At 45.6% G+C, this 15,927-nt stretch overlaps 1 long non-coding RNA gene across 1 annotated transcript in view; it reads left to right on the top strand.

Annotated features, from left to right (window-relative positions):
• The first annotated feature begins 1,359 nt into the window (after positions 1-1,359).
• LOC147903893 (uncharacterized) overlaps positions 1,360-15,927 on the top strand; it is a 50,371-nt gene continuing 35,803 nt past the window's right edge. The window contains exon 1 of the long non-coding RNA XR_015540539.1: positions 1,360-1,408. This is a non-coding gene — a long non-coding RNA (uncharacterized LOC147903893). The remainder of the gene's footprint in view (positions 1,409-15,927) is intronic.

Below are 15,927 nucleotides of genomic sequence, written 5' to 3'. Positions count from 1 at the left end.
GGGTATCTGAGGCATGGGCGAGGTCCATCCCATCTCTAAGTAAGACTGGAAGCTCCGAGGCCATGTGGCTCACATATACTGGGTCTAGAGCACGATCAAAATGGATCTTTACTGAGGTGGGTGCGTGAGGGGTCCTCCTCATGAATGGCATAGCGATGGAGATACAAAAGGCAAGGTATGAGTGGTCAACACTGAGTGGAGGAGGAGACATTGTAAGATCGCGTATCCGTGAGGTAAAAGCTAGTGGACCCAACTGGTAAGTCCACTATGCTTCTTCCTCCACCATGTGGGAAACAAGTGAGCCCACCAAAAGATGGCCATCTCCAGAGACCGTTATTATTAGGTCATGGATAGCCCCCAACTCAAGTAGATGTCTCCCGTATGCTGTCATTGGTGCATCTGCATTTGCTGACTGCCTCACTACCCATCTCTGCTGCATCCATCTCTGGTACTATGAGGGAATCATCATCGAAATCTAGTAGGCCAACCTATATGTTTCCAATTCGTGCATTGAAGTCACTAGGGAGGAGAGTGTCCCTCTGTATAGAAAGCTCCATGATGTCATCATCATGAATAGTCTCATATAGGCTGTTCCCTTCAGTGGTGACTTCTCGTGCATAAGATGATGTATCTGGGGGAAAGTAACATACTACAATGAAAATCGGATGTGTATCTGGTAGCTGAACTCGCACCCACATATGTCGTGCATGCTCGTCTCTCCAGATCACAGATATAAGTGGTCTCAAGTGTGCTCTAAAGAGGACAGCCATGCCTCCCGGGAAAGTAACATATTGCAATGAAAATCAGACATGTATCTGGTAGCTGAACTCGCACCCACATACGTCATGCGTGCTCGTCTCTCCAGATCACACATATAAGTGGTCTCAAGTGTGCTCTAAAGAGTACAGCCACACCTCAGATGCTTAAAGATACATATTTATGTTTAAGGCAATAACAGTTTTGTGGCCATTTAATTTAAAAGAAATATATTCATAATTCAGATATACCTTGATAATAGAAATATAATCAAAATACATTCAAGTGTGCTCTAAAGAGGACACCACGCCTCCCGGGAAAGTAACATACTGCAATGAAAATCAGACATGTATTTGGTAGCTGAACTCGCACCCACATACGTCATGCGTGCTCGTCTGTCCAGATCACACATATAAGTGGTCTCAAGTGTGCTCTAAAGAGTACAGCCACACCTCAGATGCTTAAAGATACATATTTATGTTTAAGGCAATAACAGTTTTGTGGGCATTTAATTTAAAAAATATGTATTCATAATTCAGATATACCTTGATAATAGAAATATAATCAAAATACATTACAAAATATCTTTTTCTAGGTGATTTTGTTTCATCAAGATGCATGCGAGGCAATGGAATCGGATTCACTCCTTGAGGTATACATCAACTTAAGATCCACTATCAGATGATATGTTGAAAAGGAAAGCTTACAAACACATACATAATTATTTTGAGAAAATTCTGGTACTCATTTTTTGTGGATAAATTCTTGAATTTGATCACATTATGTATGTGCTAAATGCATTGTCACACATGATGGTCAAAGAGTAAAAGAGGAGATTACCGACTGTTTTTGGATGCCCTCGATTCTATGCTCCAAGGTGCTTTCCGCTAGATTGGATAGGAGTTCAGCCAACAGCTTACGACAGCCATGGCTCTTGCCAGATGGGACAACAGCCCAGATCTACCATTGCTATGCAAGATAAGGGTAAGCAGCCCGCACCCCAGCATGGGGATCAGTCAGATAGCCATGATGAGTTTTCGGGCCCCCATAGAGGGTTTATGGCTAATACGTCGTGCATATGAGCACCCGTTTTCTATAATCTTGCATGCACCTTAGCATGGGGATTATATTGATTTGGGTGATACTTTTTCTGTGCCGTAGAGCTCTTTCTTGATGGATGCCAGGCTACCTTTCGGCTCACATTTTTCTGCTTCTACAAAAGCTGAGCCATCAGTCCTCTTCTCAGGCTTTTACTGCGCCATATTTTCAAAGGGATGCCTTTGGGAGGCAGACTCAGCAAGGGATGCATGCTTCTATGGCTCCGACAGTGAGCACTTTTAGCCAGGCACAGCCTGTGCATCAGGCAGTTGAGGTTACTATGCAGCAGAATGCTGAAAATGGGCAGCAATTGACCATGGATGCATGCTTCTATGGCTGAGGACCCGTTTTCTAGACCCTTGCATGCACCCTAGCATGGGGATTATATTAATTTGGGTGATGCCTTTTCTGTGCCGCAGAGCACTTTCTTGATGGATGCCAGGCTACCTTTCAGCTCACAATCTTTTGCTTCTACAAAAGCTGAGCAATCTATACAGGGCGGACCTACGGGTATGCATCCGTTCAATATTACACTGGTGAGTATGCCTAGATCTGGTTTTGGGTTGCAGGGCTCTGATGAACACTTTTAGCCAGACATAGCCTGTGCATCAGGCAATTGAGGTTACTATGCAGCAGAATGCTGGAAATGGGCAGCAATTGACCACGGATGCATGCTTCTATGGCTCCGATAGTGAACAATTTTAGCCAGACGTAGCCTATGCATCAAGCAGTTGGGGTTACCATGCAGCGGAATGTTGGAAATGGGCAGACTGAGCTGCATGCTTCTATGGCTCCGATAGTGCACAATTTTAGCCAAACACAGCTTGTGTAGTAGCAGGCAGCTGGGGTTACTGGAAATGGGTAGCAATTGACCATGGATGATATGCTTTCAGATGCATTACGCTCTTATAGGGCTTTGCCTGAGGATGTGCCTGATGAGATGCCTTTTTCTCAGTATGTGAGCCTTAAGTTGAGGATGCCCGATATTCTGGTGGGTACAACAAGAACTAGGCAGCCAAGGATGTGAAGGATAAGCTCTCAGTCCAGAAGTTTAAAGGGGATACTCGCACTCCCAATGAGTTGGAGGAGTGGCTCACGAAGCTGGAATACTATTTCCGCTTCTACCACAAGACTGATGAGGAGTGCATCATCTTTGCAGGTATGCATATGCAGGACTATGCTCACACATGCTGGTGGTATATGAGGGATTCACCTCAAAGGAGGCCAACCACGTGGAGGGGTTTTAAAGAATTGATGGTCACTACCTTCGTATCCCCACTCATCTTGGATCAATACTTGTGGCTGAGTTCTACCCATTGGCACAAGCCGGTACGGTCCAAGAGTACTTGGCTGGAGGCTTTCCTTGTTTGTACAGGACGTATCTGATAAAGGTAAGTTGCTGCGTTTCATCCATGGATTGAGTCCTCCCTAGCTGCAGATGCGAAACCACATAACCCTCAGACTATTGAGAGGGCAGCCCAGCTTGCAGAAGTATTTGAACCAAAATATTCCAGCAAGTATAAGAATGCAATGGGCAGCATGCATGGTGCTCCCTATGAGGCTAAGAAGAAGCCTAAGTTGGGTGATTCGAATGATAGGAAATCTGCAGCAGCACCCTTTCCATGGTTTCCTATTGTTTAAAGGATTAAGATGCCTATGCTAAGCCATATAAGATCGAATACCAAGCCAGGAATCAAGCCCACTGCTAGAAATGAAAAATTAGCAATTCAGCCATAATGGACAATAGGAAGAAAGCAAACTTGTGCTTTAAGTGAGAAATGGACCCCTGAGCATCGGGATGTGTGTAAGATGCAGAACACTGGTTCAACCAAGCTTAGCATGATCATTGAACTCTCTGGTGATGAGGATTTGGTTGATGCCACAGATTCCTTGGACACTTCTCATGATGAGATGGCGAGAACACATGATGTGGATGAGGCTCCTAACATCGGAGCCACGAACGGAACTGATTTTCCTTTGATCCGAGTGGTGCTACTGATCATGATGTTCATGGTATGCAATCACTTGACATTCAGCTCACTCATGCCATGCGAGGTCGTAGGCCTACATCTTTTCTTGTGGAGCATCAGGTTGCTATGCCTTTTCATGCATGTGAGGATGCTAGTGGTAATGCTCCTGTGGAGGAGGAGGAAATTCATTGGGATGCCTAGTCAACACTCTATTCCATCTCCCTTCATGCTTTGATGGGTGCCAAAAGTGCTGAAACTATCAGATTGAAAGGGATGATTAATGGTAGGACTGTTCACGTGTTGGTGGATAGCAGTAGCACTCGTAGTTTTATTAATTGCAAACCTTACAGAAGGTGGGATTGATTGCTACTGAAATAGATCATGGGCTGAGAGAAGAGGTGGCAAATGGACAGCATTTGATCAGCAGATCTGTTTGCCATGATGCAAGAATCAAGGTCTCTGATGATTATGAATTTGCAGGTGATCTCTTGGCATTGGATATGGGCCCAATAGATGCTGTCCTGGGCTATGATTGTGAAATCGTTGGGAAAAATCAGCATGGACCTAAATGCTTTGTCACTCAACTTTGTCCACAGGAGTAGATCTGTACCATTGCATGGTATTGCAACCCCTAAATTGCAGGTCATTTCAGCAAGGCAGCTGGCTAGAGAGTCAAGAGGGATTGTGCCATCTATGTGCTGAATGTGTAAGTATCTAAGGTGGGCAGCATTCCCCATGTTGAGGATTGTGATATGCAGAAATTGCTCTCAGAATTTGCTGATGTGTTTGCTATATGCCTTCACAGTTGCCCCCAGGGAGAGATGTTGATTATGCCGTAATCTTGGATCCGGGTAGCAAGCCAATTAATAAGGCCCCGTACCGTCTTTCTAAGCTAGAACAAGAGGAAGTGGCAACATAGATGCGAGAATTGCTTGAGAAGAATTTTATCTCTCATAGCACTTCTCCTTTTGCATCCCCAGTACTTGTGGTAAATAAGACCACTATCAAGAATAGGTTTCTGATCCCAAGATAGATGACCTGTGGATGTGCTCAAATTTTCACTAAGATTGATTTGAGGTCAAGCTACCATTAAATCATAATGAAACCAAAAGATGAGCACAAGAGAGCCTTTCGTACAGAGAGAGGTTTATGAGTTCAAAGTGATGTCTTTTGTGATTGACCAATGCACCGGCTACTTTCCAGGTACTCATATCATGAACAATATTTTGTAGCCCCTTCTTTACAAATGTGTGCTGGTATTTTTTGATGACATCCTCATTTATAGCAAGGATAAACAGGAACACATCAGTCATATCAAGCAGGTGCTAGAACTTATGAGGTTGCATCAGCTTTATGCTAAAGCCAGCAAGTGCACTTTCATGACAGAAGAGGTTGAGTATCTTTGTCATATTGTGAGCAGGGATGGAATTTGAGTGGATCCAGCCAAGATCAAATGCATAAGGGAGTGGCCACAGCCACAGAATCCCACCCAACTCAGAGGATTTTTGGGTCTTGCTTCTTTTTACAGGAGATTTATTAAACATTTTGCCAAGAGAGCATCCCCTCTCACTAACTTCTTGAAAAAGGATGCTTTCAAGTGGTCAGAAGAAGCACAACTCAGTTTTGAGGACCTCAAAGATGCCTTGAGTAATGCACTTGTACTTGTATGCCTGGATTTCTCACGGCCCTTCATTGTAGAGACAAATGCAAGTGGCAAAGGCCTGGGATGTGTTCTGAGACAAGAACATGGAGTTATAGCTTTCGAGAGCAGAAAATTTGAGGCCAAGGAATTGAACTATCATGTTTATGATCAGGAAATGTTGGCTATCCTTCATGCTTTCGAGAAATGGCACCACTACCTGTACGGTGGCAAGATTAAGGTCAAGACGGATCATAGGACACTCAAGTCCTTTGTTACGCGCAATTTGTCCATGAAGCCGAAGAGGTGGTTCAGTCCTATGATTTCGCTCGAGTACAGGAAGGGGAAATAAAATGTGGTTGCTAATGCCTTGTCTAGAATGTGGGCTTGTAGTTTATCTGCCATTTCCACCATCTGTCAGGAGTGGATTCATGGGATCCAGGAAGAATATATGCAGAATTCAAAGGCAGCTCCCATATTTTTGGAGTTACAGGAGCCTTCAAGCCAAGGACATGCTGAATTTAAGCTACATAATGGGCTGTTGTACTGCAAGGACATAATTTATCTTGTGCCGGACTCAAGCATCGACTAATGGTTTTGCACGAAATGCACTCATCTCCTATGGCAGAACATATGAAAAGATCAGACAAAGCTTCATCTGGGATGGCGTGTGGTGGGATGTGGTTAAATATGTCACTGAATGCTTGCCTTGCCAGCAGAATAAGGTGGACAGCCAGCTACCCGCAGGTCTTTTACAGGGTCTATTCGAGAAGGCAAATGGACTCACATAGCTATACATTTCATCATAGGGTTGCCTTCTACAGAGAGGGGATGGGATTGCATTTATGTGGTGGTGGATAGAATGACAAAACATGCTCACTTCATACCCACGAAGACCCGGTGTTCAGCATCACAGGTTGCTTGGCAATTTATTGAGCATGTTTTTAAGCATCATGGCTTCCCTCAAGAAATTGTCAACGACAAAGATGCAAAATTTATGGGTCACTTTTGGCAGGAGTTTTTCACAACAGTGGGTACTCTCCTCACACCTACCATTGCTTACCACCTTGAGACGGATAGACAGTCAAAAAGGGTGAACAAATGGGTGGAGGAATACTTGAGGCACTTTTTTCATGATACACAGAAGTCCTGGATAAGTGTTTGGCTCTCGCTGAATTTTGTTACAGCATTACCAAACACCTTTCCATTGGCATGAGCCCTTTTCAAGCAATGTATGGATGCAAGGTTGGGATGCCTCCTTTTATTTCAGACATGAATGTGAAAAATCAGCAAGCAAGAAGTGACTTGGAAAGAATCGATGCCCTTCTCCAATTGGCTAAGAAGAATATGTAGGATGCCCAAGCCAAGCAGAAGAAGTATGCGGATGAATGCAAGAGGTATCTGTCTTTTGAAGAAGGAGATTATGTGCATTTATGCCTCCATAAGAACCATTATGTCTCGCTGAAAGGTAACACCAACACGAAGCTTGTTCACAGGTATTACGGTCCCTACAAGATCATCCGCAAATTATGAGTTGGGGCTTCCCAGCACCTCCAAGATTCATAATGTTTTCCATGTGTTCTTGCCAAAGCTGCATGTAGGATAGCATGTCCAAGTTCTTTCTAAGCTACCACCTATGGATGAGGAGGGTCACATCCTCTATGTCCCAAAGCAAATCATAGGTTTCAGAGACCATGTGCTCTGAAACAAGGTCTACATAGAGTATCTTATCAAGTGGCGGGGACTCCCTGAGGATGAGAATTCAAGTGGCAGCGAGAAAGCATTGTCCAAGATGTGAAATTTTGAGGGAAAGCCAGAAAGCCAGAAAGCCCTGAGATGTGAAATTTCGAGGGAAAATTTTTGTGGGAAGGGATGACTGTAATGAAGGGGGGAAAAAGGGATAATTTAGAGGCCTTAGAGTCCTTTTAGGTGGGAAATGTGGAGGGACTATATATGTCCCCATCCACCCCTTATTTTACACTTTTGATGTGACATCTAATCATATATACTCCCACCTCCTTCCTCCTACGTGCTGCCTACACTCTCTCTCCCAATCACTCTCTATCTTTCTCTTCCCCTCACCCTTTTCTCTCTCTTCCGCTCTCTCTCTCTCTCTCTCTCTCTCTCTCCCCTCCTTTCTCTCTCCTCCTTTCTCTCTCCTACCCTCTCCCCCTTTTCTGCCATCTTTGTCCCTTCACCAAATTTGCCCTTTTTCCTTTCTTACAAGTTTCTTAGTATAGCACTAAGCAAGGGTCCTAGCGAGTGCTTTGCCTCAGCCCATAGTGTCTTATATGAGTTACTTTTTTTAGTTGTACCTTATCTCATAGACTCGTAGAGTGAAGATGCGGTTTAGAGTGAAGTTCTATCCCCGGAGCCCATCCTGTCCCTGAATCTACTGCCCCTATACCTCTCTGAAGGTGCTGATCTCTATCTCTAGTATAGACCCTTATATCTTGGCTAGTGTGTGGCAAAACATGAGGGTGTTGTATTTTGCAGAGTATCGATGGGTTCCCTTGCTTTGTGTATCGATACAATGGTGGTGGTACTCCAAGCGAGGGGGAAGTTGGGCATACAACATGGTTCAACATCTATGCTAGGATTAGGTCTAAGACCTCATGTCCATCTACTATGTGCTCCATCAGTAGCCCTTCATGGTCTTGGGCTCGTCCTCCACATCGGATATATCTATCGGTTCCATACCGCATCATGTCAGAATCGGCCATTTTCGCGGTGGATCAATCTAGCAATGCGAGTGGGCATCCATTCTCCAATATGCCCATGATACTCGCAATGAACAAAGCTAGTCAATTTGTAGAAATGCCCCTGCCAATGGAGTTGCTTCTCATTAGACAAGTACCGAGTTACTGAAGTGCCAACCACAGCTTCGTCGAGACGCAAGATAGTTGAATCTGAATAGGACGTCCATGTTTGATCCTTTAAGCTTCCCATTTACCTCTCCCACCAGATGTGGAAGGTCTTCTACTTCACCATGTCAAATAAATTGAGGAGAAAGGGAGGCTAGGATCACATAGACTTCAAATAGATTAAGGAGAAAAGGAGGCTAGGATTACATCAATTGGCAAGTGGAAACTTAGGCAAAATTTTGGTAGGATCGCACAACACCCTGGCGATGCCTTTCAAATCTACTTAGTCTTATAGCCTTCAAACAGAATCCAAACATTAGAAACCCTCATCGTATTGCAAGGGGGCGAATCCATGTAGAGATCCATGTTCCTTCTCTATGAATACTTGAGTTTCATCACTACATTTTAGTGGTTCACTGCGGTTGGCCGCTGCCCAGTCTAGTTGACGTTATGCAGCCTCTACCAATGCCTCCTTTATCAATCTCATTGTATTTAATCCCCACAAGTCTTTGTACTTTGATTAATTGACTTTGGGCAAAATATTCTTCCTTGGAATTTGATTTAAAATTATGGTTTTGTGCAGTCGGAACAATAAGCCTTGCACTTGTATGTACACTATCAAAAGACCTTTTTGCGGATTTCAAAATATCCTTCATATACGATCTCACACTTGCTTTAAGAAGACTATTTAGGTATTTGATCGTTAGAGACAGTATTTGTCTTTGTGGATCTATTGATATGCATGGATTTTTAGAAAAAGATACTGCTAATTTGCAATATCACCTATGTGGCACATCTTGTACATTTTTTCTTTTTGTATCCATCCTGCTTCAACCATTACGGTCATGTTTCTCTTGCATATCATAGGCCTTTTGAACAAGGAGATATATTTAGCCACGTCTTTAGCTAGGGCTGATCTCTCTCTTGTGGCATGACTGGCAACACTGTGTAAACACGTAGCTCTTCGCGAACATGAGGAGGCAAGCTCAAGACACTAGAAAGTCTACTCTCGCCTTTTAGACTTTCGGAAGGCATTTGACACAGCTCCACAATCTCATATGACTAAGAGACTTCAAGAGATGTAGATCCTAGGAGTCATGAGCCCTAGATGGCCTGTGTCACGGGGGCGTGAAATTCTAAGTACTTTAATGTACTACAAGACCGTGACAACTTTGGTTTTAAAAGTCCAAGCGTGGGCTTAATAATGTGTAATTAAACGCGGCATGGTGCCTAGCACATAAGCGTAATTAATCTCTAAGCCCAAAGGCATTCCAAGGAATTAAAAGAGTGGTTGTTGGGAAATGATGATGTGGCATTTTTAATGGGCCCCCTAGAGGGCCATGTACCTTCAGTGGCCCCCCTAGAGTTCCAGGTGGCTCTAGTGCCTTCTACATGCTTTGCCATTCTTGGACCTTCCTGGGCCTTCTAAACTTCACATGTGTGGTTTTCTCTCTCATCTTCTCCCTTTGTTGAGATTTTGGACTGGTTTTTTAGCCTCCTTCAGCTGAATTCCGTTTTTCTTCATAACTCCTCACCCGTTTGGATTCCTCGACCTCCGTTTGGCCCGATGGTTTCCCTCTGCCTCCCCTTCATAGTGATATGCTTTTCCCACCGTGCGTTTGGTAGAACGGGCAGAGCTGAGCACTTCTTTTGCTGGTCGAATTTGCAAAAGTGGCTTTTTCTGGACCTTTTTGCTTCTACCGCCTCCTGGGCCTCTCCTCTTGCAAAGCTACAGCTTTCTGTTGAATTTCGAGTGGTCCCACGCGCTGGTTGACTGGTTTTTCTCAGTTTTGGAGGACTTTCCGACGATGAAACTTCTTCAAAACCTTCTCAATGCATTCCTCTCTGAAGCACGCTTCTTTTGAGCCCAAGAACTCCCATTTCTTCACGACAGAAGTGCTTCTTTTTGCATTTTTCAGTGGAATTCTTGCTGGTCGGCTCTTGTAAATGCTCTTTCTTCATGCCTTTGCACTCCTCTTTGGCTGAGAATGCAATTGGGCATTGGCTACTATGTCCTCTTGGCGATTGAGGACTTGGTTCGAGTTTTCAGGGCTTGGTGAGTTGTGATTTTGCTACTGCAATTTCTTTTTGCCATAAGCTATTGGTTGGCCTCGTGTGCCGCCTCTTTCTTGGCTCACAGGTGCCCAGGCAGTGCTACATGAGTCATTCTTTGGTTGGGTACTCTGCTGATTTTATTTTGGAGCTTTGAAGAGCTTTGTGAATGCCATCTGGAAACCACTCAAAGAGAGTGCAGCTGGGGTGCAGTGTGATTGCATCTAGACAGCCAATGGAATTGCACTCGGAAAAGAGAATGCCTTTGGGTTGAGCCTATGGGTTAAGTCCACTTATGTGATGGTGTTCTATGCTTGAAAGCCTTGCGAAGGCTTAGTGAATTGGGGCTGCGTGCTCAGTTGCAGGGAAGGTCTCCCAGATGCAACTTGTAATCATTTCACTGTGAAATATAAAGAAATACCGAAAGGGGCGCCACAGTGTTTGGGGCCAATCGGGTGCACTTGTCTATGTCTGTTGAGCAGGGGCATTCTAGCCTCCATCCCTTTTTCATTGGTTTTGTTTGTGAACAAATGGGTAAATGCCAAATGGTGATCATGCAATGGTTAATGGTTGTGATATATGCTTTGTGAGCTGTAAATAAGTGATGAAGTGATTAAAGGTTTAGTTCCACTGCCCTCTGAGTGATTAGAGGCCGGTTCCATTGGTTCCATTGCCGGGATTTATTGTGTCTAAGGATGGAGTCAAGATGGATCCTGCAAAAGTTGAGGCCATAAGGAGTTGGCCAATTTTGAAAAATCTGCATGAAGTCAGAAGCTTTCTTGGGTTGTGTTCATACTATCGGAGGTTTATAAAGTACTTTGCAGAAATTGCTTCTCCCTTGCATGCTTTACAAAAGAAAGCTGTACCGTTTCAGTGGGGACCAAAGGAAAATGCAGCTTTTGAAGAGCTGAAGCAAAAGTTGTGTTCTGAACCCGTTATTATCTTGCCAAATCTTGCAAAACCCTTTGCTGTAACTTGTGATGCATGTGGGAACAGCATAGGAGGCACTTTGATGCAGGATGGCAGAGTGGTTGCATATGAGAGTAGAGTTCTCAAAGATGCTGAATTGTACTTGCAGACATACGAGAAGGAAATGTTAGCAGTGATACATGCTTTGACCACATGGAAACATTACCTTCTTGGAGCTGATTTTTATGTGCAGACAGATCATCAGTCACTTAGATATTTTCTCACGCAGAGAAAATGATCTGAAAAGCACATGAGATGGGCTAACTTCCTCTCAATGTTTCATTTTCAAATTGTACATGTGCCGGGTAACAAAAATGTCGTGGCTGATGCACTTTCCAGGAAACCACAGCCTGAAGCAGTCTCCAAGAAACCCAGTGTTTCAGCAGTGAGCATTGCTTACAACAATGTGTTAGATGTGATGAAAAATCAGTATGTTAATGATGCTGATTTTTCAACTATTTATAATCAGCTTTCTGATGGTCAAAGGCATGATCACTATATGTTGAAAGAGGGTTTCATTTTGATGCATGGATGACTCTGTGTCACTGATCAGATGCGACAGAAAGTCATAATGGAAAGTCATGCTCCTCCATATGCAGGACATAGGGGAATTACAGCAACAATTACAGCAGTGGAGCAATACTTTTATTGGCCAAATTGTTTTTGCAGTCTGTCTTCAAGTATCATGGGATGCCTGAATCCATAATCAGTGATAGAGATCCGAGGATGACCAGCCTCTTTTGGAGAGGGCTGTTTGAAAATATGGGCACTACGCTGAATTTTTCGTTATCTTTTCACCCTCAGTCTGATGGACAATCGGAGCAGGAAAACTCTACCATCTTGGATATGTTTAAATGCTATGTCTCATACCACAAAAGCAAATGGGAGCATTATTTGCCTTTGCTGGAATATGCTTACAATAATACGGTACACACATCCACATGTAAAGCATCTTTTGAAATAGTGGAAGGTGCGAGGAAGATACCTCCCATTTGGCATACAAAAGAGAAAATCTTCGAAGCTGATCGTTTTGTGGAGAGCCTTGAAGAGGCTTACAAGAAGATCAAATATGCCTTGCAAAGAAGTCAGGACAAGCAGAAAAGAGCAGCAGATAAGCACCGCAGGGAATTGGTATTCACAGAAGGTGATTGGGTTTTGCTGCATTTTCAGAAGGCAAGGCTGAAAAATAAGAAAGGCAAGGAAAGGTTGTACACAAAGCTGAACATGTGTTACTATGGTCCTTTCCAGGTTTCTGAAAAGATAAACGAGGTAGCTTACAGGCTGAAGTTGCCTCCGCATTGGAAGATACATAATGCCTTTCATGTGAGCTTATTAAAGCAATATCATGGAGATATTCCCGAGGTACAGCCTGAAGTGGAAGAACAGGATGAACTTCTGGTCCTAGAGCAGATTCTGGCGCACAGAGATAGAGAGCTCAAGGGTAAAGTTATCCGTCGCTACTTGGTAAAATTTCAAAATTACCCATCACTTGATGCGAAATGGATGGAGGAAGGTGAACTGGCAGATTCACCTGGGATATTGCAGCTTTACCTTGATGCTTTCCAATTAGAGCCGCCAGGCTCCTACAGGTAGTTCAGCAGAGCGAGCGTCTGGAGCATTACCTGGTGTTCGAGAGGGGGGTAGCACCTCCACTCCCTCAGTACAGACGGGCTCACTGTGATTTCATGAGGTCGCTTGATGACACTGTATGTTTCATCCGAGATACTGAGCTGACAGTCTGCTGTGAGACTTCATGATATTGATGCATCTTGACTATTGATCGCCGAGGATCACATAGATTTTGAGCAGTGTATATGGATGGATGCATGCCTCTCCTAGCCATATTTTCAGTGTCTCTGTATACTATAGCTGCGGCTTTCTTGTATACTCTTTTATGCTATATTTCATGCTCGCTCCTGTGTTTTGGGGCAGCAAACTGTGGCTTGCTGTTTCAAGAGAGGGGAATGTCACGGGGGCGTGAAATTCTAAGTACTTTAATGTACTACAAGACCGTGACAACTTTGGTTTTAAAAGTCCAAGCGTGGGCTTAATAATGTGTAATTAAACGCGGCATGGTGCCTAGCACATAAGCGTAATTAATCCCTAGGCCCAAAGGCATTCCAAGGAATTAAAAGAGTGGTTGTTGGAAAATGATGATGTGGCATTTTTAATGGGCCCCCTAGAGGGCCATGTACCTTCAGTGGCCCCCCTAGAGTTCCAGGTGGCTCTAGTCCCTTCTACATGCTCCTGGACCTTCCTGGGTCTTCTTTTTTTTTAACGCAAAAAGTAGTGCTAGTTATATTACTTGAAAGCGAGAGTACAAGAGGGCCTAAAGGCCAGCGGGCTGCAATCACAAAATGGATACAGCCCGAGGAGCCAAAATGCTAATTACAAGCCTCTCAGGGCATAATCATCGGAGAGTCGACAAACAGCCACGGTGGGGGGGCGTAATGCCAGTGAAGACTCTGAGCAGAGTGCTAGAAGAACAGCTCTCGGTGGTCCTAGTCGCGAAGGAAGCACCGTCTCTTTTCCTTCCCTACCCGGGACTCCCCCTGAATCTGATCCCACTGACTCTTGAGCGTGTGAATGATCGTGCTCCAAATGTCTGCTAGGGTCTGGGTAGCAGAAGAAGCCTGATCTCCTACGGTCTGCGCGCATCTGGAAGTCCAGATATGCCAGCCCGCAATGCTCCCTATGATCTCCCACACTGGGTGCCGAGTCATCGCTCCTGCATCTGTCTCTGTCAGATGCCAAGGGAAGCTGTCCATGTATGCCCAGGTGGCCTGCGTGATGAAGAAGACTGGATCCTGCCTAGAGAACTCAGAAGCCAAGTGATGTCCCATCTTGGTGCTGCACCAACAAATGGCTCCCCACGTGATCGGTCCTAGCTCGGGTGCAGCCCTCGCTAAGATCCCCATGACTCCCTTCCAAACTGTCTGCGCATGCGAACAGCTCCAAAGGCAGTGCTTCAGGGACGACTCCTCCTGAAAACACATCTGGCAGTGCCCCTCCTGCCCCATCTGCCTCAGCTAGCTGCCAACTGGTAGCCCCTTGTGTGCCACCATCCAAAGAAAGTAAGAGATCTTCCTCGGCCGCCAGCTTGCCCAAAGAGTCTTCCAGAATGTGCGAAGAAAGACCAGAGATATCCCTTGGGCATACCAACTATGTGCCTGTGTGGATAGCCCGCGCTGGAGAGCCCCAAGAGCACGCCTACCAGTATGCGCACTGTAAGAGAAGAAGGGGGTAGGGTTCTCTGAGGTCTCCAATGGTGGCCAGCGCCACTCCCCTGGGTCCCACTCCACCTCTATCAAGGAACGGCCCTCCCATATGCAGAGTCTCCAGTCCTGGTCCTGCATAATCAGGGGGTCTATATGCCACGTTTTTCCTTGCAGCCCTGCGATGCGAAGGCGCTGCCAGGGAAGCTGGGGGTCGATCACGGCCTCTCCGCTTTCGAGGCGGCTATCATCGGCGACGGAGAAGAAATGGATTGAGGAGTCCGAGAAAAGGCCTGCAACCACCAAAGGAATGCCCCGGGGTGTGAACTATCCTAGCCACCTCTCATCTCCCGGGAAGAGCTGTTTGGTGACCATGGGAATCCTCCAACCTGCAGGAATGGCAGCATCGATCTCCGCTCATCGAGCCTGGATCCCACGTTGAGCTTCCGTCGTATGGAGACTAGGAGCAGTAAGAACTGCTGAGCCGGCGTGATGTCCAGGCCTACCTGGAATCCCAGGTAACGTGTCGTCTGTCCTCTAGGGATCCAGCAAAACCCCATGAAAATACCCCACTGTGAGCTGGCTCCCGGATCCGTAAGAAAACCAACTGACTTATGCCAATTGATTTTCGCCCCAGCGGCTAGGCAAAAAACCTCTAAGGACAGTCTCACTCGCTCCAGTGACTCGATGTCATCCTGCACATATAGGGCTGTGTCGTCTGCATACTCGGAGTCGAGAAGTTCTGCATCGTCTCGAAAAGGGAGACGCACCCCGCGAAGACCAGTGGTACGGGCTCGTAGGAAGTGGGTCATGGCCTCCGCAAAAATAGGAAGAGGTAGGACGCTCGAGGGTGAGAATCTCCCCCATCCTGCCGCTGATGATAACCCGGTTGGAGGTCGACCTGTAGAGGCTAGCAATACCTCTGATCCACTCGTCCAGGAAACCGAACCGAGAGAGTGTACCTTCCAAAAAGGACCAGTCTACCCTATCGTACGCCTTCTCAAAGTCAAGAAGGAGTATGGCAAGGTGCTGGCCACTGTGTTGGGCCCACTCCATCGCCTCTGAGAAAGTGAAGATGTTGTCCAAAATGCTGCGATCTTGGACAAAACCAGTCTGGGTGTCATGGATCAAGTCGTGTAGCAGGGGGCGGATGCGGCTACTGATCATCTTGGCGAGGATTTTGTAGGTAGTCGGGATGAGGGTGATAGGGCGCCACTGTCTGATCTCCTGACGTTCCCCCCCTTTGGGGATGAGGCATATCAAGCCTGTCGCAAGGCTCTCTGGCATCTGTCCGCTGGAGAAGATATGCTAGAAGGCTGCGAGCAAGGGCCGGTGGACCTGCTCCCAAAAGGTGGTGGAGAAAG

The sequence above is a fragment of the Dipteris shenzhenensis genome, chromosome 3, assembly GCF_047967505.1.
Source record: "Dipteris shenzhenensis isolate YYH24624 ecotype China chromosome 3, Dip_SZ_1.0, whole genome shotgun sequence".
Lineage (NCBI taxonomy): Eukaryota > Viridiplantae > Streptophyta > Polypodiopsida > Gleicheniales > Dipteridaceae > Dipteris > Dipteris shenzhenensis.
Note: the sequence above shows the minus strand (reverse complement) of the source record. Positions and strands in the feature narration are given on the sequence as shown.